This window comes from Sinocyclocheilus grahami, unplaced genomic scaffold (genome assembly GCF_001515645.1).
Source record: "Sinocyclocheilus grahami isolate Dianchi unplaced genomic scaffold, SAMN03320097.WGS_v1.1 scaffold126.1, whole genome shotgun sequence".
Lineage (NCBI taxonomy): Eukaryota > Metazoa > Chordata > Actinopteri > Cypriniformes > Cyprinidae > Sinocyclocheilus > Sinocyclocheilus grahami.
This window is the reverse complement of record NW_015505305.1, coordinates 5,295,133-5,317,847: the sequence shown is the minus strand read 5'-3', so window position 1 is coordinate 5,317,847 and position 22,715 is coordinate 5,295,133.

The following is a 22,715-nucleotide window of genomic DNA, read 5'->3' as shown; positions in this document are numbered from 1 at the left end:
TGATTGATTATGTCACGTTGCGGTGTCGCGAGGGGTCTAGTGTGGAGTCCCAAATTGCTTGTCGCTGGAATCTTGTTGCGTCACATGTAGTTAGGACACAGTGTCAGAAAAAGCGTTAGAGGCCTGCATTGTTCATAAGTTGAGGTTAGTAGTTTGCAGGGTATCAAAAGCTCTTGATAAAGAAATTATGCTCTGGTTTACATGTGACAGGTCAAACTAGATGGTAGACACGGTTAAAGGCTGTAGTTGGGTCATCTTCCCTAAACATGCTTCTCCTCTCCTTATCAATAACAGCCAGTGAATCAGAAATGTGGTCAGCATACTCAAATCGAATTCAATGATGCAGCACCTCCCGCTACTGTCGTTGACTCACAATGTGGTATACAGCAAAGTAAAATATAATTGAATTCCTCCAGGACCAGAGCTGCTCAGTGAGTATCAAACAGAATGCCCTGTGGTTTATCTGGAGCTGTGTGTAAATACTCTTCTGATAGTGGTTCATTTTGATACAACTGAGTACATGCTGCAATGTGGTTTTCTATCCACAATTCAGATCAAATTTGTCACAAACCAAAAGCATGTGGTCAAACTTTTCCTTTCTTCCACCTCTCACATTTCTTGAACTCCATCCCTCCGTTTGCCCATTGTGTAAATAAACCCAATATCAAGCAGGGCTGATTGACTTCCTGCTCAGTCTGGTTCCACCCAGCCCCGCTCTGCATGTGAAATAAATTAGATTCCTCCTGTCAGGGCTACTGGTCCCAACAGAACCAGAGAGAACCACACTGACATGAGTTTCAGCAGGTCTAAATGGAGCCTGTGTGCCGTATCCCTGAGAACATAAAACCCTCATGCAAACCTCAACAGTGTGATGGATTGAAAAGGGTTTGAATGAGATCTGTGTGGCTGGACATGATGTTGCAATGTTTGTGTGGACCTTGTGCATGGATAGTACAGGTTTTGACGATGTGGAACAGAGGAGAGTGTGTCTGTTGTGATGCCACACAAGGATATCAGTCATGATGTTTGTGCAGCAAGAGTGCCCATGGGGGTTGCTGCACTCAAACCTTGACTATGTGAAAAAACAGCATGATAAACAAAAGAGAGAGAGAGAGAGACAGAGAGAGAGAGTGTGTGAGCTATTAGGGTGACCGTGATTTCACCAAGTACAACATGTTCCTGCATCAACATTCCTATCAACCAATCAGAATTGAGGGATAACTTTTCAGGAAATTTCTAGGCTTACAATCAGGGTTAGGTGCTTCTACACCCTTGCTAATCAGCTATCATTTCACACTGTTTTTAGGAATACATTATGGGTAGGTTTAGGTTTAGGGGTAGGGATTGGGTTAAATCTATATTTTTGGACAGTTCTGTTGATCCAGGAACATGTCTTACTTGGCAAAATCACGGCGACCGTGCTACTAGAGGACAAACATGCATCTATTCTAGCCAAATCACTAGTTAATCACACCTACGGAGCAGTACTCGGCAGTACTTACCACACATTTTACAAGACTAGATGTTTGTCAGTGCTGCTCAGGATCTGCAAATCATTCGCCATCCTATCAGTCATCTCTCCTTACTCGGTTTATGTGGTAAGTGAAATGTTATGTACTGTAATGTAACAGGCTACCGTTAGCAAGCGGCTAACCATGTCCCTTTAGTGGCTCCGTAGAATGCGTTATTTGTTTTCCGCTCCTTTCTGAACACGGATTCAGCCACAACTCTAACCAGTGTTGCCAAGTCTGCGGTTTTCCCACGGAATTGGGCTACTTTAACACTGTTGCCGCGGGTTGTTTTCATGTCTGTGTTTTTGGACAGTTCTGTTGATCCAGGAACATGTCTTACTTGGCAAAATCACGGCGACCGTGCTACTAGAGGACAAACATGCATCTATTCTAGCCAAATCACTAGTTAATCACACCTACGGAGCAGTACTCGGCAGTACTTACCACACATTTTACAAGACTAGATGTTTGTCAGTGCTGCTCAGGATCTGCAAATCATTCGCCATCCTATCAGTCATCTCTCCTTACTCGGTTTATGTGGTAAGTGAAATGTTATGTACTGTAATGTAACAGGCTACCGTTAGCAAGCGGCTAACCATGTCCCTTTAGTGGCTCCGTAGAATGCGTTATTTGTTTTCCGCTCCTTTCTGAACACGGATTCAGCCACAACTCTAACCAGTGTTGCCAAGTCTGCGGTTTTCCCACGGAATTGGGCTACTTTAACACTGTTGCCGCGGGTTGTTTTCATGTCTGTGGGTTGAAGCGACCCCAATAACGTGATATTTATCCCCTAAAATGCGAATTTTACCAGGGGAACCCTGCCAAAAAATGTCTCGGGTTACTTATGTAACCATGGTTCCCTGAGTAGGGAACGAGACACTGCGTCCTCGATGGACGCGTGAGGAAAACGGCCTCTTCCATTCCTTCTCGATCTCAGTATGGAGATCAGGAAGGAAAGGAAGGCTCACCTGAGCTGGAGGGTTATGGCCAGAAAGATAACGTCGTCGAGATGACCTCGCGACGCCACTTCCTTAGTCTGCTTCCATGGCAAGTCAAGTCTTGCCATGGCGCGATCCATAACCTCTAAGAGCTCATCATACGCAGGGCAGGAGGATTGAGAAGGCTCAGCCTCAGCTTCTTCGCTCTCTTCATCCATTTCCTGCTCTTCCTGGGCTGAACCCAGCAGAGCACTGGCCCCTGGATCAGATGATGTTAAAGTGGCTGTCTCTCGCCCCCCACCGATGAGCGTGAGAAGGAAAGCCCCTCTCTAAACTCATGGGCCAGGTCCACCTGAGATCCCCACGAGCTCATTCTCCTCCGTGCCTCATTGCAAATTGTAATCCACGAGATTCGGCATACTGTCTTTTGGTCCAATAAGTAATATCTCTGTCTTATCCGAATTTAATAGGAGAAAATTGGAGAAAGTGTGTGTCATCTGGTGTCAAATAGCGCTGACACGGATGCACACACCTTCTAAATGCTCTACTAGTGCTCGCCATAATAAATAGATAGCTCTTACTTTTTCCTTGGAAATGCACGCTTCAAACAGAACAGTCAATGAAGACGAAGAAGAGAATGATGTGTAGCTCCCGGCACCGATTTATACTGTAGTCGCACCGGTAGTGACGTCATGGCTGTCGCCGGCCAACGAGTTGGTGTTTTTTCAATGTATGCTTCAGACACGGGTCACGACGAGGCGTCCCCATAGCGACCCCTAGAGGACGCAGTTCGAAGTTCCCATGAAAGGGAAACTATGTTATCCCCCGGAATGCAGTTTTTATCGGGGAAGCCCCCTCGAAACGCGATTGGGCTAGTTTTTAGTAGCAATTAGGTGGGTTTTGTTGTGAAAACCTGGCAACCCTGCCTCTAATCCAGTCGGGGGTGTTTGTGGTTTGCACAGAACTCTTATTTGACATCGTCCCAAGTTACTATAACCGTTATATGCTACACAAGTCCTTTTTTATGCCAGGCAAGTCTACAGTGTGCACGTGAAACAATGTGTTCTTCTGTTGTCTTTGACAGCTTTTAGGTGCGTTATTGGCAGCGCCACCCTCTTCTTACATGAACGCATCACCACCGCATCAGCACGGAAAACATGGGGAAATTTTTCAAGACAATAATCGCACAACCTATTCGATATTCTAGAATTAAATCAACTAATCGAATATTCGAAAATCGTGACCCATCCCTAATCTATATACTGTATATATATAGCTACCTGTATCTCTCTCTCTCTCTCTCTCTCTCTCTCTCTATATATATATATATATATATATAATACAATTTTTTAAAAAATAAAATATTCTATGAACAACTATAATAATTTGTTTAAAAATAAATATTAATTAATAAAAATATAAAAATATTACTTTTTAAAATATAAGGTGTCACTATAAAAATCTAAATAAAAAAAAATAAAATAATTGGTGACCCTCAGAAACAAAACTACAACTACTTTGATATCCATAATAACATTCTGAAATATTTAGTAATACAATTATTATTATTATTTTATTTGATATATAAAGAAAACATTTATTACTGGCAGTTTTGTTTTGTATTGTTTTATTTTTCCCATTTAGATGCTATATTTGATATTTGTAGATAATTATTTGAATTTTTTTGGAGTGTGCTAGAATACATTTACATGATTCAAAGTTCAAAAATTTTTTTTTTATTATCCTGTAAATTGCTGTCACACCTCTTTTCACTGTCTGTCTAAAACACTCCAGTTTAGCTTCTTGTCTCTTTAAGGCCTAGACTACCTTATGAAAAGAGTCTGCTCTGATTGATCAGCTAGCCAGGTTTGTTGAGATCACTTATGCAGTTTTTTTTTTAAGTGCAGGCCAAAGCAGCTAGTAAGCGGTCAGTATGCATATGTGTAACATGTAGACTTAGCTAAGTCGCGGAAATAAATGCAGGACTACAAACAAGGCGTTTCAGTCAAGTGTTTTGCGCTGGAAAGAGTAACTCCCTTTTTTTGTTGTAGGCTTTGAGCTTTGTAACTTTGCAGATTGCATGGACAAACAGTGGGCATATTTACACAATAGTGTATATTACACACTAAAGGAAAGGTGAAATCAAAAAAGCATAATAGGTGTAATTATAATACAATCATGCCAACAAAAGTACTAGACAATTGAGCAAAAAGGATGAATGTGTAATGGAAGCCTAGTCACAGAAAAAAAAAAATAAACGCTGAAATTGGATGCAACAAAGGGAGAATTTTGAGAGAAACAGCCAGAACATCACCAGCCATTGATCACATAGAGAAGAAGGGGTAAATATGCCAGCTATCTCCTGTGAGAGAGAGAGAGAGAGAGAGAGAGAGAGAGAGAGATTACCAATTTATAGAGAGATCTTTGGCTGATAGAAATTGAGGCAGATGAAATGAAAGAGGACAGCTAGAGGCTGAGATGAAGAGACGGTCAGTACAAAAACGATGATACCAGAGGAGAAGATGAGTGTGAGAGACTCAGAGACAAAGAACATAAAAGGAATGAGGAGTACAAAAAGGGGAGAGAAAATGGAAGACTGGATAAAAAGAGAGTATAGGTGTGGAGTAAAGCCAAGGAAATCCTCCTCACACATGAAGGTGTGCAAAAGAGAGAGCTGGAGCAACATTGCAGACATCAAAATAATAAAATACAAAAATAAAATAGATCTTAGTACACATTTTGCTTCCCTACTTTTGAAAAGCTTCACACACACACACACACTCACACACACACGCGCAGAGGTAAACACATCCAGAGAGGCTCTTGTGGGAAATGCACTACATTAGGCATTTGGCCAATGTGCGCAGAAAACTATTAAATAACGTGCTTAAATAATGTACTTACGAAATATGCATTTACGTGGCACTGAACCCTGACAAAACAATCCACTGCCAACTAAAGCTGTACACATGAAAGAGAGGCTCTTTTATTACTGCTAAAAACGTCAGAATTATTCTTAGGCTTCAAATGAACTCAGCTGTGAAGTGTGGTTTCACACACTGGAAATGAGCTATACTCTTAACATTAACATGAAATACAATAAAATACAAATATTAGATGAAAAACTTCAAACTTAAATGTAAACAACTAAATGAAATAAAATTACTAAGACTAAAGTTACGATGTAAAAAAAAACAAAAAATACAACAATAAAAATTTGAAAATAAATTAAAACTGAACATAAAAATGTAAGCAATTCAGTATAAATAATACAATTATATAAATAATACTAAAATAACACTGACCTAAAATATTTAATATCAGCTAAATGCAAAAGACCTTCTCTGACTAAAGGAACACAGTGAAATATCATAACTCATGTTAGCTTGTCATAAGCTTTTTCTTTTTCTAAATCCCAACATAACGGAACATTAAACAAAATGTCTAATGCTTTTTCCCATCTCAATTAAAAATACATAAATAACATTTCAACATTTACTGTCTTCGTCTGGAAATCCTTTCTTGTTCAAACAAAAAACTTTTTTTTGTCATTTAAATCGATTAAATTATTAAAAAAATTCAAACATTATGCTGCATTACCTCATTTATATATATATAAAAAATGCTGCAAGCAGCAAAAGCTCATGTGAGTGAACAATGAGCTCTATTAAACACACACAAACACGAACACAAGTGTAAAGCCCCGGTCACAGCAAGAATGATAACTATAAAGATAACGATATTAGCATCCACACCAGCGATATCGTATGTTTATTCTAAGGGTTAATTCTCGAGCTCGTTACAGCAGGATTGATTCTGATTGGGTGTCAATGTTTGTATCGTTCATCAGCTGTAAAAAATCGTTTTGTAAGTTATTCCATTGACATCGTTTCTCTGTGCCTTTATCGTTATAGTTGTGGTGTGGACTCTGCTATTCTTTAATATTGAGAACGATTTTTAGAACTATGTCTTTATCGTTATCTTTATAGTTATCGTGTTTGGTGTAAATGGGCCTTAAATGTGATAATATGCATATTAAGAATATGTTCACGGAATATGGACATGGACCACCTTGTGTATAGACGTGGTCCGATCAGAAGGGGTCAGCTAAAGGTCTGTGTTTCAGCTGGCGTTAGAAACACATGGAGCTCTATATGCACCAGTTCTGCTCTGACAAATGGCCAGATGTTTATTCTAAGGGTTAATTCTCAAGCTCGTTACAGCAGGATTGATTCTGATTGGGTGTCAATGTTTGTATCGTTCATCAGCTGTAAAAAATCGTTTTGTAAGTTATTCCATTGACATCGTTTCTCTGTGCCTTTATCGTTATAGTTGTGGTGTGGACTCTGCTATTCTTTAATATTGAGAACGATTTTTAGAACTATGTCTTTATCGTTATCTTTATAGTTATCGTGTTTGGTGTAAATGGGCCTTAAATGTGATAATATGCATATTAAGAATATGTTCACGGAATATGGACATGGACCACCTTGTGTATAGACGTGGTCCGATCAGAAGGGGTCAGCTAAAGGTCTGTGTTTCAGCTGGCGTTAGAAACACATGGAGCTCTATATGCACCAGTTCTGCTCTGACAAATGGCCAGGACTGGGTTTCAGATCTCATGTTCCTCTTAAGAAAACAACACACGGTCCTTCTGTTGCTCATTAAACTCTTGATGTCATCGGGATTGTTATACTAGCCAGTCCTCCTGTGTTCTATTTGCTCCATTTCCTGTGCAGGTTTACACCGTGTCCTGACCAGATGTGACGTGATAAACCAACAAGCGCATCCACTACATTGTGCTGAGGGTCATAGGGTGAAATATCACTTGGACAAAATTGTTCTCCACATAGACAATAAATACATAAATAAAAACATTCAAAATTTTGTAAAATTTCATGAAAGTTTTTGAAAGACGTCTCTTATGCTCACAAGGGTTGCATTTATTTGATAAAAAATACAGTAAAAGCAAATAATGCGGTAAAATTGTCCATAATTTTATAATTGAATATATTTTAAAAAATATAGATTATTTATTCCTGTGATGCAAAGCTGAATTTTCAGCATAATTACAGTTGTCTTCAGTGTCACATGATCCTTCAGAAATCATTCTAGCATGCTGATTTGCTGCTTAAGAAACATTTCTTATTATTATCAATGTTATAAACAGTTGTGCTGCTTAATATTTGTGGAAACCATTTTTTTTACTCTTAGATGAATAGAAAGTTCAGAAGACCAACATACAACATACAAACAGATATATTTTGTAACATTATAAATGTATTTTCTGTCACTTTTGATTGATTTAATCAATCCTTGCTGAAAAATTATAAATTTCTTAAAAGAAAAAATTGACCCCGCAAATCTTTGAACACAATATATTACAATGGTTTTAAACTTGAGGGACCTCTATGACCTTATTTCATCTGTGGAAATTAAAAGAAGTGCTTTTAATGAATGTTGGTAACGAAACAGTTTCCCAATTACTTCCATTGTATGAACAAAAAATACAACGGTCAATGGGAACTGAAATTGTTTGGTTACCAACATTCCTCAAAATATATATAAAAAATGGTCTAGAGACATGTTTTAAAAAATTTTTTTTTAATTTAAACTACTTTTAACGTAAGCGCCACTTTTTTGAATGCTGTGTCATATGCAAGCCACGAAAAGATGCAAAATACGTTAAACGTTAGCAAAATGGTCCAACTTGTCTCTCTAGTTCATGTTTACATTAAAAACAATTGAAAAGCAGCAAGAAATGCTAAGAAGTGTTCTGTGTTAATTTCAGTTAAATGAAAATTGAAACTACAAAAAATTGTAACTAAAACCAACAGTCCAAGATTGAAAACTAATGGGAACTAAACTAAACTGAAAGTAGGTCATTGTTTTTTAATGTATATGCATGCAAATGAAATTTAAGAGTCTTGGAACGAAGCGCATTGTACAGACCAATAGTGCATTTTGGAGCTCAATAGCACCCTATTCATTTTCACTCTATGGAAAAAAACTCAAATAAATTTGAATGGGTTTGGAACACAATGAGTGTAAATAATTGATGGCAGAACTGTGGCTTTAATCAGGAAGACGCAGAGTCTCATTGGAACTGTACAGTGTTGATCCAGTAACAGCTGACCTTGTGAACCCTACAGCACTGACCAAAAGCTCCCCAGTTCCGCCTGACATTCTGTGACAGCAAACATCAGCCCTCAGGAGGAAATGAAAACTTCCTCTCAAGGGACACCCCTGCTGGGACTGGACGTCTGTGGGATTCCTAGAATACAGGGCAAAGGTGGAGGAAACATGCCAGCTGAGATTTCCTCAGAGCCAACAGGGGGAGCTGTGCTGGGGGTACGTGCAGTCAAATTGATTCCAGCCTTGAAAAGCAAAGGAAATGCCATTCCTTATGCTAGATCCTTTTGTCTGGGTAAAACATCCTATACTGTTGTTCTGTCTGAAGTTTTAAACTGAAACACCTGCCAGAGGCCCCTTCGGACCGAGTGTCTGCTTTCACTATAAGTTTTTCATCCAAAGTAATTAGAGAAAGCCTTTTGGCCTGTGCTGAAAAATAAGTAGGCCTAAGTTTAAAAAATAACTGCAGAACTGGGGTATTGTTCAGCAGAAATGCTCTTGTTTTCCTGATAGAGGATAATAGCTATATCGGAAGGAAGCCAGAATATCTTTTGCTCTGCTGATGGTGTGTGTCCTGGCTCAGGGAAATGAGATTCCAGAAGATACAACCTGGTTCCTCCACAAGCACTGTTGTGTTTGCGACCTCAAGCCGGCCAGATCCTTCATAACCTTTTCATTGAAGATGGTGGGGGTTGATTTCCATCCTGTTCGTGCTTAGCGTTGCATGTCAGTGAAAACCAAAAAAGCGTTCACGCAGCGTCCATTGCCTTTGAGATGTTTCCTTCTGCATTCCACTGTTGGGTGCCTTTGGAATTTATGCCTCAACCTCCTGTTCGCCCCAGTCGCCCACAGATACATACATACACATGCACACATAGACTAATGAAACACGCGTGACAAAATACTCCATACGTTCTATAAACATGCTCTCAGCACTTTCTCAAAAAAACATTTCCAGCTGTAAAATCACATGCGCAAGTCAACATTCCTCTCCACAGGTGGACTCCTTTCTTCTGAAGTAAAACTACTAATTTTTTGTCAATATCTACTCAGCCTCAGGTTTTATTTCTAATCTTCTAAAGCTATATGTAACTTCTATGGCTGTACGATTAATTGAAATAAAACAGAAATTGTGATATGGCTTAGTGGCTCATGTGTGTCAATCAACCTTATTCTATATATATATATATATATATATATATATATATATAAACACATCCCATTATAAAAATCACACTTGTCGTGCAATCGTGAAATCGTGCAGCTCTAATAACTTCCAAGAAAAAAAAGCAACATAGAAGTATTATAAATGCTGTCCATTTGTAAACAAATCATCATCTGAGTTGGATCTTTTCAATGAATCAGGTTATTGAGTTCACAAAACCATTCCAAGTGATTCATTCACAAACCAGACTGGTGCGAGCTCAACTCTGTGAGCTCTGATCGGAACGGCAACTTAAAAGTTTGTTCTGTTTGTCACACAAAGCTACTTATCTACTTATGATACTTTTATGGTGCTTCTGCACAGTTTTTGAATCTTAAAAATGCCCATTACCATTCGCTGTAATTGCATGTAAAAGAGCGACTAATACATTATTCATAATTTCTAAATTTGTCTTACACAGAAAGAAAACCATATGGATTTGGAAAAGCATGAGGGTGAGTAAATAATGACAAAAAATTTCATTTTTAGGTGAACTATTCCTTTAAGTCACAGTGATGTAGAAATGTTCTTAATTCTATTTATTATCATGCAGAGTCTTGCCAGGAGCTACAGATGGTCGGAGAGTGATAGAAAGAGGTGGAGAGGATCAAGGAGTGGGAGGAGAGCTGTTGGCAGAGAAGAGACAGAGTTCAGCCGTTGATGAAAGATCGAGATGGATCGATTCGGACTAAAGTCCCAGGACTGGGCAGATGCCAGCACTCAGAAACGTCTACGAAAGACTTTAACAAATGATTCCTGATGGACTTTTGCCTTCCATTTAGGTCGATTAGCTGCAATGCTGTGCTTGTACATTTTAGCTTACAGTTAAATCAGGTTATTAGCGCTAACTATAGCATACTGAGTCCGAAATTAACAGTACCATATTAACAGAGTAAATATGTGCAATCACTTCATGTACAGCTAGTTTTATAGAAGGCTTCCGAAGTCTTGCAAACACAGAATTCTCTGCTGCTCCAAAAGGAAGAACAAGGGAAGAACAAGGCTAATCTGTTCCATTCCAGGAATGTAGTGTTTAGAGATGGATATTACATGTTCAGCACTCCTGATGGAGTCTATCCAAACTGCCTTTGACTCTGAGCCCAGCTGTCTACCGGCACAAACCCTACTGGCTTCATTGAAAGCTGATGACTGATCACTAGCAGTCAATAACCTAGTGCAGAATGAATGGGTTCTTTTAATCTGCCGTAAAAGTATCTAGTAATCGAGTTCCCAATCCAGCATTGATCATTGCATGAAAATGCTAACTCTACGTCTGCTCTTGTCTGGGGGACTTTATTGCAGTATTATTGGTCATTCTGATAAATTAATCTAGTGGGAAGCATCCAAGACTCCCTGTTAAGCATCCACAGTCGATGAGTGTCCCACTATTGACCTTTTTTGAAGTATATGGCTTTGGGATAAAAGTGACCATCCATTCCACCAGGGTTACTTGAAATAAAATCGAATTAATTTAAATAAAATATATTTTTAAAAAACTAAACGTAACTTAACTAAAAGTATGTACTAATGTAAGTAAAGCTAAAAGTGAATAATAATAATAATAAACAGACATAAAAAACAATTAAAACATTAAAACAAAGTAACAAACTATTAAAAACATTATTGTTGATTGAAATAAAGTTGAAATTAAATAAATAAATAAAATAGAGTGTGTGATAGAGAGATGAAAATGATAAATGATTAATTGATAATTAAATTATTAATTTATTAACTGAATTTAAGTTGAAGCAGAAACATTATTAATTGGAAATAAAAAATTTAAAGGAAATAAATTAAACCTAAAATAGTAATATTAAAAAATAAACTAATAACAATGACTAAAATACACACAACAAAATTCCAAAAATTTTAAATAAAAAACAAATGGTGAAAAATAAAAAACTAATAAAAAATATTAAAGGGGTCATATAATGTTGCATATAATGGATCATATAAACATGTCAATTTTTACAAAGCTCATCGGTCTGAAAAGTGAGGTGTGCTCTGATTGGCCAGTTATCCAGTGCGTTGTAATTGGCTGAATACCTCAAGCGTGTGACAGAAATGTTGTGCCCCTTACCATACTGTGATGCCGTGTCCCGGAGCGGCGAGACAAAAACATTAAAACCCAATATAAACGAGGCATTTGTTGCATCCAGTGGGGACATAATTACGGATTATAATGACTTATACTGTCTTTTTACGCGTTGCGTTGCATCACGCAAACATAAAACCATGTCTGCATTTGTGATCAGAGAAATGACAAACAACAAGCGCTATTCTACACTGCTCAAAACTGGCGTTTGAATCATCAGTGGCAAATCCTTTAAATATGAAAACGTACTTACAGTCTGTGAGTCAGAACAGCCAGCATTGTAGTCTACTCTACCAGGATCAGGAAACAGTCCTCCATAAAATGTGTGGCACACATTTGAATATTTAGGTTGAACTGTTCTGGAACAGTGTTGTAAATACAACTTAACCACTGATTTCTAGTCGTGTCCTCTTTTGGAAGGCCAAACAAAGTATTTTCGCTTTCGCAACGAAACACACAGCGTCTTCACAACATGGTGGCGTCGGTGGCAGCAACAATAAAGTTACGCCTTCTTTCTTTGCGTGAACATTTGGGCGGCATTATGCAAATCCTCCCACACAGTGACATAGACATGTGGGGGCTTTTTAAACAAGGTGTATTAGGAGGACGTGGACCAGTCTTAACTTTTATAAAGAATATCTCTTTGGGTTTGAGACTTTAGTCTTTGCAACTTCAGGGATCTTATCTATTCACGAACAGCTTGTAACACTCCAAAGAGAAAGGAAAACTTGAATTTGCATCATATGATTCCTTTAATAAAAAAATATAATAATATAATATACTATATAAAACTGCATTTCGTACTTCATAATCTCATGTTGCGGTCTTTATTTGGCTACTGTATCATAACACAAAATGAGTGTTCAACATACTTTGTGCATACTATGTAGCAGGTATGCAAGCTGGCGCAAACAATGGCAAAGTCATGGGTTCAACTCCCAGAGAGGACACGTGCAAAATGCATACTCTGAATGCCCGGTAATCGCTTTGGATAAAAGCATCAACTAAATGGAAGCCTTGTGGATTGCAAAAGCTGATTCCAAATCATCAGTTCTTATTCTGCTGGATCTATCTGCTGCTTTTGACACTGTCAATCATCAGATCCTCCTGTCTGCCCTCTCTTCACTGGGCATCACATGGATTCCTCTTCGCTGGTTTGAATCCTATCTCACTGGTAGGTCTTTCAGGGTGGCTTGGGGAGGGGAGGTATCCAAAGCACATCAACTTGTCACTGGGGTTCCTCAGGGATCAGTTACTGGACCCCTCCTCTTCTCCATATACACAGCATCACTGGGTCCCATCATACAGGCACATGGCTTCTCCTACCATTGCTATGCTGATGACACACAGCTCTTTCTTTCATTTCAACCAGATGATCCAACGGTAGCTGCACGGATCTCAGGCTGCCTGGCGGACATCTCAGCATGGATGAAAGAATATCACCTACAGCTCAACCTGGCAAAGACTGAGCTTCTTGTCTTCCCTGCCACTCCAACTCTACAGTATGATTTCTCTATCCAGCTAGGTTCTTCTACAATTAACCCATCAATTTCGGTCAGAAATCTTGGTGTAACCTTTGATGACCAGCTGACCTTCAAAGACCACATTGCAAAGACCGCTCGATCGTGCAGGTTTGCATTGCACAACATCAGAAAGATCAGGCCCTTTCTAACGGAGCATGCTGCACAACTTCTTGTCCAGGCACTTGTCATTTATAGGCTGGACTACTGCAATGCTCTTCTGGCTGGACTTCCATCAAGCGCAATCAAACCTCTACAAATGATTCAGAATGCAATGGTACGACTGGTTTTCAACGAGCCCAAAAGAGCCCATGTTACACCTCTCTTTATCTCCTTGCACTGGCTACCGGTCGCGGCTCGAATCAAGTTCAAGACATTGATGCTTGCATATAGAACAGCCACACGCTCAGCACCCGCCTACTTCCACTCACTGCTACGAATCTACATCCCCTCCAGAAGTCTGAGATCCGCTAGTGAGCAATGCAATCAGAGAGGCTCAAAATCACTTTCCAGAACATTCTCGTTCACCATTCCTGGCTGGTGGAACGATCTTCCCACCCCTATCCGGAATGCTGAATCCCTGACAATTTTCAAGCGACAGCTGAAAACTCATCTCTTTCGAAGCTACTTGACTTCATCATCATCATCATAAAAAAATAAAAACTCCCTTTATTTATTCCTTCTCTTTCTAGCTTGTACTTATTTGAACAATGTCTAGAAACTTGGTATTACAAGCACTTCCTGTATCTGTTTGCCTCTTTAAGAAGAATCGCTTTATGTATCCCCCAATTGTAAGTCGCTTTGGATAAAAGCGTCTGCAAAATGACTAAATGTAAATGTAAATGACAAATTAGCAATAAGCGTCTACAAAAACACCTGAGCATGCCGTTAACTTCACATTATTTGCTAAGTCATCGTGTAAAACAGCACTAATTATTCATCTGTTGACCGTAAATGGGCCAAGTACACACGGGCGGGGTTTAAACAGGAAGAACCACTGCAACATCTTGTAAGGTCTTGCTTCATTAGGAGGTATAATATGTGCTAATGAGAAAGCAACACATGTAGGTCTGCTCTGTCATAAATCACAGACCAAACCTTTGATTCAAACAGATTAATGGTGCTATATGGAGCAAATGATTCAAGACAGTAGCATTTGTGAATGTTTTGTGCCCTCTTTCGAGTTGTGTGTACGAACTGAAAAAAAAATTAAGATATTATTTATTCTTATTAATGATGGAGTTGGGAAAACATACAGCGCAGTGTAGTCCATTTCACGAACAATGACTCTAATGAGTCGGCTCAATAAATCGTTTAAAACTCGAAAAAATACAGGAATTGCTGGATTTAATCATTTAAAGAACGCATTCAGTCAGAGAGGTTACTGAATCAATTGAATCTGACTCAAGTATTTAAATTTTTCTGGCAGGCTATGAAAATGAATACTGTCAAACCTATACGATTTGCTAATTAATAACGCAATCTCCGATCACGAACACCCCAGATATCTCAAGGTAACAGAACTCTATAGCTACAAGCTATAATCATAATGAACACTAATACATGAGTGGAGAGTTACTCACCTGTACGAAGAGGAACCCCATTATCCACTCTCTCATTAAGTCAAACGTTTATTCATATCCACATCTGTTGGACTCACTTATTTAGATCATTCATTAATTTACAGATTTCATTTAGTCTAAATCTTAAAGTTTCACTTGTTTGTTTTCACCGCAAACAGTCTTGATGCGCTAAAGTTGATATTGAAAGCTGATTAAGCTTGAACGGTTAACTCTGACGAATGATTGGTTATATTTAGGGCTGTCACAATAACAATTTTTTTGCTGTCGATATATTGCACCAAAATTAATTGCGATCAATTATATTATTGCCATTTTAAGACCATTTTATGCCCCTGATTAATGACAGTATGACAATATAGCATAACAATCCAAGTACACTCTTTCAAAGAACAACATTTTTTATATAAAATAAAGAATATTTAGACATTGCAATCGGAATGTGAAAAAATATATCCTGAGTAAATAAAAATAATAAATAATAAATTAGTGATGCAACAATACCATTTTTTTTTTGGAACCAATCCGATCCGATACTGAAAATTTGGAGTATCGATCAACAGATACCGATCCGATCCGATACCAGCACATTATTTTAAATCAATGTAGAATTAATATACTTTTGTGTATTGACATGATCGTCACTTCTTTTGTGTGTTAAACACAATCTACCAAATATAGACAACTTCATTTTAATGAAAAATAACAAATAAAAAAATATATAATCATAATCTATGAAAATAATACTATTAGAAGGAGGGAAATGTAACTTGTACCTTTTCAGTCGCATTTTGGACATAAGCAAACAACGTTGCGTCATTTGAATGTCCATTCTGATTGGTCAGATTTGTAAATACGAGGAACCTTTATGCTGTCAGTCTCCACTCTATCGTGCAATGAAAAAAAAAACTCACCTGAAAGAAATGAAAGGAAATGTTTTAAAAATGTTGTTTATTGTTAGTTCATGATACATAATATGCATTAAATAAGGTTAACCAAATGAATGCTATTGTAAAGTTTTGCCATTTATTTATCGATTACGTTTCATTGTAATGTACATGACTGTTCTAATAAATAATTTAAAACATATAATCACTTTTTTTGTTAATTTAATCATTTTGTTAATTTAAATAAATAACTTCAACTTAATGAAAATGTAAAATGTTGCTTTGACAACTAACTGAAATCAATTTAATGAAGCACTATTAATATTGATAAAAAATCATAATAGTATTCAAATAATACTAAAACAACACTGGTACATTGTGATATACCTATATTGTTATCGGCCAACAGTTTTAAAGACTAGGCTTTTGTGATATTAATTGTTTCTTATATTGCCCACCCATAGTTTTACTCTATCATTCAAAGTAGGACTACTAAACAATTTTTTAATAATCTCTCTTATCTCATGCGCACATACACTCTAAAAAATGTTAAAAAGGGACAAACCCAGCTTTTGGGTTGTTTTGACCCAGCGGCTGGGTTCAGTAGGGAATCCAAATAAACTCCACATTTAGCAGGCAGGGCCAGCAAATCACATACTTGTGTGATGCCACATGACATCCACCAATGGCACACAGCACTAGCTATCCAGATGAGCAGCCTTGAGAGAAAACCACTAATATTTCTCTTTCATCCTCCCCACCTGCTCAAGTAATTCTCTTTATGCTTTACACCAGACCACAACACCTGACACTTTCACCATCTTACTACTCACTTGCAAACACTGAAAATCTCCTTTAAGCCACCTTTACTTCACTCTTGGTAAAACAAAAAAATAATACATATGAAGAAAACACTCACTTGTGAAATGTTCACCATATTTTTCCCAGCTCAGTGTGTTGGCATGCCTGCTTTCAGAGGGTATCTGCATTTATTTCCCTCTATCAGACCAGCACTGCAGGCAATGGTTTAAGATTTCTTTTTTTTATTGCAAATTGAGTCAGCATCCATAAACCTTCACATCCTCTCAGAGCAAAACACCAACAGGATAGTCAGGGTATTTTTATTAATGATGAAAGACTGTGCAGCACTTACTGTCTCTGCAGAAATTGCCAGGCGTGCAGGACAGTAACTGCTCGATTAAATGGTTGTGTTTTCATGGACGCATCTAAGCTTTATGATCACCAGATCACCATCTCGTTTCCTTAACGGATATGAGAAGAGCTTTCAGGTTTGTGGTGCAGAAATAAGAGCCTGGATAAATCGAAAGTAAGACAAAAAATATAAAAAGACATTAGGCAAAAGTAAACTTTTTGACGCCTTATTCATCGTTATCTTTCAGCACAACACTTCCTAAAAAGAGTATTCTAGTCAAAGCCTTATTTTAGCCACATTTCAGCTCTCCTCATCTTTTTATATAATAAAATGAATAATTCACCCAATTCTGTCATCATTTACTCCCCCTCAAGTTGTTTCAAACCTGTATGAGTTTCTTTCTTCTGTTGAACACAAAAGAAGATGTTTTGAACAATGTTTTGAACTAAACATTTGCCGGTAGCCATTGACTCCTATAGTGTATATACATTTTTTCCATACTATGAAAGTCAGTGGTTACCAGCACCTGTTTGGTTATCAACATTCTTCAAAATATCTTCTTGAACTGTCCCTTTAAGTATATTCAGCTCTGTTGAAACCTGTAAGTCTGCTACATTTTAAACCAAACCAAAATAGTGAGCAAATGAAACGTGCTTCATCTGCCTTGGTTTGAATTTGTGGGGAGTAATTCACATCGAAGTGTCTTTTACAACCAACGCATTAGCACTCCAGGGCATCAGTGTGATTATCTCTCAGTTTCATAAACCATTTCTCTAAACTCATAGTTTTTATTGTGTGCTTATTACTTTTAAGACAAATGCACTGCTTTGTTTTTACCAAGGGAACACGAGTCCTGCTTCAGACGATGGTTTTTCAACGGCCCTTTGAAGAAGTGATCATACATGTGTTCATTTCTTCAGCAACAGACAGTATTTGTAACATCAGTTTCAGCTAAAGCCGTGTGGTCCATCAGGTTACGATTCTGTTCTGATTTTGGAGTTTTGTAAAACAAAAGAAACTTTGCGAAGTCACCTTATTTCTTTTTCTTTCACTACAGCTGAGACTTTGATCCTCCAATGGTCATACTTCGCTGAATGACAGGGCGGAACATTGAGCTAAAGGTGCCCAGCTGTATTTACCTAAATATCCCTGTTCTCAATCTTTTTGGGCTGAGCCGAACTGTCAGTGCTAATTTTTGGGCCATGTTTGTTTAGGTTTATCTGAGGTTTGTGTGGTGTATCTCAGGTGTGTATGTGTGCTAGCTGAACTCTTTTGCTGTGTGGTAAGCCAGCCCGCTGCGAAAAGCACTGGCATTGATGCTTCCAAATCCTGCCAATTCCACTGGGCACCAAACCAGCTCCAGAGCCCATTACAGATGCAGCGGAGTCAGTCTGACCCCTCCTATTTTGCCCCACCCACAGAAGACAGTAAGCTGCTTTGCTGCCTACAGACTATAGGAAACATAACAGCATGCTTACTGAAATGGATCCTCATAAGTAACTGATTTGCAATACTTTAATTAAGGGGGTTTCAAACTGAGGTCCGCCTCTAGCGAATACTAGTGGGTTCTCGAAAAAATTAGAGAGAAAAAATACAAACAAACAAAATCAATGTATTAATATATATATATATATATATACAGTGGGGCAAATAAGTTTTTGATACACTGATGATTTTTCAAGTTTTCCCAATTACAAAGAATGGAGAGATCTGTAATTTTCATCGTAGGTACACCTCAACTGTGAGAGACCGAATCAAAAAAAAAAATCCAGAAAATAACATTGTATGATTTTTTAATAATTAATTTCCATTTTATTGCATGAAATAAGTATTTGATACAATAGAAAAATAGAACTTAATATTTGGTACAGAAACCTTTGTAAACAAAGGTTTCTGTACCAAATATTAAGTTCTATTTTATATATATATATATATATACAATAAAAAATGGTAAATTACATTACATTTATTATGCTTTCTAATCTGGTCAGAAATCCTGAATCTGAATCACAAAAGTCACCAAGTTTCATTCCACTGGGGGAAAAATAAATAAATAAAAAATCTGTCTAAAATTACCAAAGATCACCAGAGGGTCAATAGTATAATTAATAAGCAATAACTTCTGACTGTCTGAATATCTAGAGATTTAGTGTTACTAACATTGCCAATTTTGGTACATCTATGGATTATTTAATCTTCAAAAGCACTAGCTTTATTCTTGTTAAACAACTTGGTTTCCAGGAAGAATAATATAAAAAATACATTATATTTATTTGTGGAAATTGTGTAAAACCAGCCAATCAGATTGTAACTGGTCATTTGAGACAGAACCTGCCATTTTTTGTTGGGTATGCATCAGATGGTCAGGTAAAGGAATGTGGGTGGTCCATAGGTGTGCCGTCTGAGGCTGAGACTAGCCAAACATTGACCCCCTTTGTTGCATCGGCCAGCAAAACATGAACAAAAAGTAACACTCCCTCATATATTCTCCTCATATTTTATACATTCATACACTCCTACACGTTCACAAAATTTTCTCGGATCACTCTGAGTCAGGTTGACCTTTAACCCTACAATACTGTTTAAAATGTATTTATGTTGTAATGAAAACATTGTTGTTGTTTTTTTCCAGAGACACCTCTCTCCTGCCAGGCACAAGAAGGACTGAGTTTTCCTTGTGTGGTTTTAAAGGGTTTGTGCTGAACTAAAACTCCATCTGGACAGCAAAAATCAGTGTGGGTGGAGCTTTTAGCATGAGATATGTTAGGAGAGCGTGATCGGATAGATCGTATTTACGAGTTGAACGCACATGAACGCCACGACAAAGTCGTTATTACGAGGGGGAAACTCGAAAATTTCTTTAAGTCCCGAGTTTCCGAGCTGGGGGCGTATCAATGAGAAACAAGGCGGAATCGATGGAAGCAACGTCTGTAGTTGACAGTAAATTTTTGTTTAAATTGATAGTTTAGTTGTCTTATAAACTTAAATTGGTCATGTTCTTGTTACGCAGCTAGTTAATGAAATCCAAGTAAAAAAATGCTATAATTTCTTGCACCTATAGATGAAAAATCTTTTGATTTGCCATGTTGCATTTAGCTAACAGCTTTTTTAATCTCTGTATTTTAGCATTTGTTGATGCTGAAAATCAGTTATACTGGGATCCTGGTCTAAAAAAAATATAAAAAACGCAAAACACACCTGATGCAAATTCTTTGCTCTTCATTTTCTATAAGCAGAGTTAACAGACCCTGTTGTATTTCTTGTAATTTATTAAAAGAAGGTACACCGCCATCTTGTGCCGACTAAACTGACTTGAACGCACCTGACGTGGTAATTACGACTTGTCAACTCATAAGTACGAACGTCCCAGGAGGACTTGAACGCAGCATGAGTACAGACTGCAGTGGGAGTAGATGTGTGCCATTTCAGATTAATTTCTGAGTAATACTTAGACATCTGATAGCACACACTCATATACTACAACAACAACAATAACAGAAAGAAGTGGCATAATCGCACTTCCAAAATCAGCATTATGTCTCATGGGAAGACTTGAAAAGTGGAGCAAAACAAACAGTAAACAAACAAAGAATGGAGATGAACTGAAAAACTAATTTAAGGATTTTGATTGCTTAACCATTCCACTAATGATTCTTCTGGTACTTTAAAGGAATTAATCATATTTAATATTTATGTATATATACTCTACTAAACAAATAAAAATGTGAAAACATCATTTACATTTACAAATTCCAACAGACAAAATTCATAATGTTCTCAAATGAACAATGAGTCATTTCACTACAACATTGTGTCATTGTAAACGACATTGTTTGATTCCTGAAAAATAACTGTCTCATAAAAGAGTCATTCGTTCAAGAATCTTTTAGGCAACACTGGTCATGCTGTATGTTTTTGATTCATTAAAAAGAACCGTCTTATAACAGTTCTTCGTTCAGAAATCGGACTACACTGGTCGTTCTGTATGTTTTAATTCACTAAAAAGAATGGTCTCATTAGAGTCATTAGGTCAGGAATTAGATTACACAAGCTGCGGTGAATCTTGTTGATAAGAGTCATTCATACGGTAATAGAACTACATTGGTCGCGCTGTATGTTTTGAATCACTATAAGAACTGTCTTAGAAGAGTCATTCGTTGGTGAATCATTTGGGCTACACTGGTCACGCTGTATGTTTTGATACACTAAAAAGAACCATCACATAAGAGTCATTAGGTAGGAAATCAGATTACTCTAGCTGAGCTGAATGTTTCTGATTTACTAAAAAGAACCATTCCATAAGAGTATTTTGCTAGGTAATCAGACTATTGATCTGTTTGTTTTGTATCACTATAAGAACCATTTTAGAAGAGTAATTTTTTCAGGAATCATTTAGACTACCGGTTGCACTGAATGTTTCTGATTCACTGAAAAGAATCGCCTCATAGGAGTCATTCCTTCGGCTATTGGACTACACTGGTCATGCTGTATGGTTTTGATTCACTAAGAAGAACTGTTTCAGAAGAGTTATTTGCTGGAGAATCAGACTACATGGTTGATCTGTACGTATTAGGGATGGGCGATAACACTTATTTTGTTTTCGATACCGATATTTTTCAAGGCAGTATCGTCGATATCGATACCGATATGATACTTCTGAACTAAACTTTTAAATGATGAAATGTACTAAATTAAGAGTAAAATGGGTAATGATAACCACTTAAATTTGTTTAAAACACATTTTAACATTCAATACGCCTTAATTGCAAATTATTAGGTTATATTTTTGTTTACACATGGTTCAAATGTGTTCTTTGTTTACACATGATTCAAATCTACAAATACTACAGTTGAACTACTAAATTAAGAGTAAAATGGGTAATGATAACCACTTAAATTTGTTTAAAACACATTTTAACATTCAATACGCCTTAATTGCAAATTATTAGGTTATATTTTTGTTTACACATGGTTCAAATGTGTTCTTTGTTTACACATGATTCAAATCTACAAATACTACAGTTGAACTATGGTCACTTTAGTAAAACCATGGTTCATTATCATAAGGGACTGCCAGTGACAGGTTGTTGCATCCATAAAATGCAAGCTTTTGTTCTGACAGTGTATGATTTCTATTAATATTTCTGTCACGAATCCGGTCCATGAACTTCCTTCTGCTAGCCATCAGAGGTCACCCTTTCCGATTTCATTGACTCTCGCACTACACACTGTTGCACATCACCCCGGACTACATATCCCATCATTCATTGCACTGATTGCACTCAGCACGGATTGCACACAGCTGGTAACACTGATTGCACCCAGCTGTTTCATATCACTCCCTCACTATTTAACACTCACTCTGATCCCTTCCCTCTGCCGAGTATTGTTTAGTGCTTATCCATAGATAGCTACACTACAGAGCCCTCATTAGTTCCTCAGCCTCAGCCTCAGCCTAGTTTTGCCTCTCCTTGTCTGTTTTCTCCGGTTTTGATCTTCGCCTGTTTTCCTGGATTTCTCCCTTTAGCCTTGCCCCTGTGACTCTGTCTGCCAATCGTCAACCCACGCTAGCCCTAGGATTATTCTTGTGTTTTGCCCGCCATATACCTGTCTGCCTTTATCTGCCCCATGCCTGCTTCATGACCACGTCTCTGTCTTTTCCAAAATAAAGCTTGCATATGGATCCGCACGTCTC